We start from the raw sequence: 3,591 nt of genomic DNA, 5'->3' as shown, positions 1-3,591 counted from the left end.
GGTTAAGCGGCCGACTTCGGCTCCTGTCATGATCTCGTGCTCCGTGAGCGAGCCCCGTGTCGGGCTCTGTGCTGACAGCTCAGAGCCTGGAGCCTGCTTCAGATTCTGTGTCTCCCTCTCTCTGACCCTCCCCCGTTCATGCTCTGTCTCTGTCTCAAAAATAAATAAACGTTAAAAAAAAATTAAATAAAATAAAAATTGGGGACGTGGAGCAGATAGCAGAGAAAAGAAGAAAGGGAAAGAGAAATATACAAAGGGAGCTAAAGAGGAGGAGAGAATGGGGAAAAAAACATGGCACAAAACTTGCAAGAATAAAGGGGCTCAGTATAAAATTTCTACTGGTGGAATCTAATGACCAATGTCTAATGATTTACATCAAATTATGTTTTGCCTCTGTTCCATACCTCCCGCCCCCTCCTCAGGCTTCAAGACTGACCAATGTGATTTTTACTGTGGTCACATTGAAGGAAATGAAAGAAAGGAGCATCAAAAAGAGGTGTGGTACATCTTTCCATTTACATAAGTCTTCTTTTGGTTGCTTTCATTAATGTTTTGTATGAATCCTAAACGTTCTTGTTAAATTCGTCTCAAATTACTTTTTATGGCTTTTAAGAATTTCAAATTCCAGTTGTTCATTGCAGTTAACTTTTGTATATTGAGAGTGTATCCTGTGACCTTGCTAAACTCCCCTATTAGTTTCAGAGAGTTTTTGTAGATTCTTCGGGATTATCAGCATACACAACCACACTATCTGTGAATAAAGGTGGTTTTATTTTTTCTTTCCAAAAAAAATTTATACATATATATATATATATATATATATATATGTGTGTGTGTGTATAGTGTGTGTGTATATATATATTTATGCACAACTGACCGATGTAACTGAAATGACCAGATATAACTTGCTCTTACCCTTAGTGTTACAGATGAAGGGTTTAGGGCTATGATTTTGCCCACGATTCAAACCTGTCAGTTTGGCTAGACAGGTTAATCCAAAAATCACATTCAAGTGAAAGTTGGAATCCTACGCAAACATTTTGCCACACCCTAGAAGAAACCAGAGAAACTTGTGATTTCTGTTTAAAACGCAGAAAGCTGGCAAGCACGTTGCTTCACCATTACAACCAAAACTACCACAAATGCCAGGCAATCAACAAATTCAAAACTTTCTTGAACCCATGAGAGAGATAAGATCTCAGAGCCAATGACTGACCTGAAATGTAAGGAGAAAAGCAGTCTCCAAGACAAAAAAGGATACAAGAACTTGCATACCCAGGGGGAGAATCTGCCTGTTGCCACAGGACAATAGGCCAAATTCAGGTAAAATTTTTAATCCATTTCTAAATTCCAAGTGACGACAGGAATGAGAATACAGAATCCCTGGGAACCACAGACACAAGCTGCATTCACAACTCCTCACCCATTCTTCAAAAACCCTACCTGAGCTCCACAGAAAAAGACTGGGTCGGGACATGAGGCCCAAGAGAACCTCCATTCCCGTGCAAGCCGCAGAGAGGTAAACAGCTGTGGCAAAGCACAAGGTCCTGCCCACACTCTTCTCATCTACCCCTCCCACAGAAAAAAAGGCTTAAGCATCTGGGGTTAGGGCAGCAAAAGATTGTTGCCTTTCAAGTGCTTTAAAGAACTACAGCTGGGGGCAGGGAACAGAAAAATAATTTACACCTGGAGCTGCCTGCTGAGGCCCACACCATTAGCTATCTCAGCAGGGTTGCTGTTACTTCCTGTTATCTTTTTTGTCTGTTTTTTGTATACATCCACAAGGTAATCTTAAGTTTTTTATGAGAAAATAAGTGAACTGAATTAGCTAAAAGAATTTTGGAAAAGCAGAACCAAGTTTGAGGTTCACAGTAACTGTTATCTACACACAAAACAGTAGCCAAGACAGTTCAGGGCTGGAGAAAGGATAGACCTGGGGGCCCAATGGGACTGGATGGAGGGTTCAGAAAATGAAACACACCGGCACATATACAGGGGATCCTTGCCCAATATGGAGGGGAGGAGGTGGATGTGGGAGTTAGGGGCGCCAATGCCCAGGTAGTGGAAAATCCACCTATTACTTTTTTTTTTTTTTTTTTTTTTTTAAGAGATAGAAAGTGAGTGTGAGCAGGGTAGAAGGGCAGAGGGAAAGACAGACAGAATCTTAAGCAGGTTCCATGCTCACCAAGGAGCCTACAAGGGGCTAGATCCCATGACTCTGGGATCATGACCTGAGCCAAAATCAGGAGTCGGATGCTCAACTGACTGAGCCACCAAGGCATCCCTCCACTTATAACTTCTGAGTTATAGGTATAACATCCCTCCACCTATAACTCCCCCAAGCTTAACTACAAATAGCCTAATGTTGATGGGGAAGCCTTACCAACAACATAAAACAGTCTAGTGGCACACATTTTGTATATGTATTAAATGCTCTATTCTTACAATAAAGCTAGAGAAAAAAAATGTTGAGAAAATATACTTACAGTACTCTGCTGTAAAAAATACTCATATAGGCAGGGTGCCTGGGAATCCCCAAGATCTGTCACTTGTTTCAAAAGTGTTTAGAATGGAGGAATGCCCCTTCTTGCAATTTCTTTTCGCGTTGCAACCTTGGAAACCATTGTCTCAGCCACCCTCTGCTTCCGGGACCAACCAACACGGTTTTGTTTTCTTTAGCTTAGCTTCTAATGCCAATCAACCATAAACTCCCAGATTCCTCAGAATTATTCCTGTCAGGTGGAAGCTGCCGTCAACCACTTGATCAACATGCATTTACAGGCCTCTACACTTACCTTTCTCTGAGCTTCTATTTCCACCAGGATGATGACGTGGCTCTGGAAGGCATGGGACACTTCTGCGGGTTGCCTTGCCGAAGCGCAAGGGCTCCCAGCGTCTCTGGAAGATGCAAAACCAGCGCGGCGGCAGCGCCCTCTTCCAGGACGTGCAGAGCCATCCCAGGGTGAGTGGAGTAAAACTGGACACTTCAGAAGCTGCCTCGGCGCTGGGGAAAGACCTGAAGTGGACCCTTTTGTATCTGCTTGCCGTAGGCTCTGCCTGCGCCCTGTGAGTTCCTAGAGAACCACTTCCGGGAGGAACAGGTGAAACTCACCAGGAAGATGGCGACCACGTGACGAATTAGGCAGGCTGGCCCCCAGGCTAGGCTGGGCAAGTTAGGCTCACTCTCAAGCGGGAGTAGGAGCCTCCAGAACCCAGAGTCTGTTGAGAATCCCCTCAGGCATCCCCCTGATGTCAGGACTGCTGCCTGACTCTCTCCCTTCAGCTACTAGGCCGCTGTTTAACCACCTTGGAGTCTTCTTAAAAGCTGTGGACCAACTGGAAACAATAAAGCTTTTTGCAGGGCTGGGTGGGGGGATCCGACTATACGTGAATGCGCCCAAGTTCAAACCCATATTATTCAAAGCTCAACTGCATGTTCAATTGATTTTCAGTAAACATGCAAGGAGATTCAATGAATAAAGAATAGTCTTTCCAACAAACGGTGCTAGAATAATTGGATATCCATAAGCAAAACAATAAGGAACCTTCACTCATGCATCTTGCCTTATATAAAAATTAAATCCAACTTGA

At 43.6% G+C, this 3,591-nt stretch overlaps 1 pseudogene; it reads left to right on the top strand.

Annotated features, from left to right (window-relative positions):
- The first annotated feature begins 1,475 nt into the window (after window positions 1-1,475).
- On the top strand, window positions 1,476-3,134 carry LOC122491009 (annotated as a pseudogene).
- The last annotated feature ends 457 nt before the right edge of the window (window positions 3,135-3,591 follow it).

This window comes from Prionailurus bengalensis, chromosome C2, assembly GCF_016509475.1.
Source record: "Prionailurus bengalensis isolate Pbe53 chromosome C2, Fcat_Pben_1.1_paternal_pri, whole genome shotgun sequence".
NCBI classification, from domain to species: Eukaryota; Metazoa; Chordata; class Mammalia; order Carnivora; family Felidae; genus Prionailurus; species Prionailurus bengalensis.
Note: the sequence above shows the minus strand (reverse complement) of the source record. Positions and strands in the feature narration are given on the sequence as shown.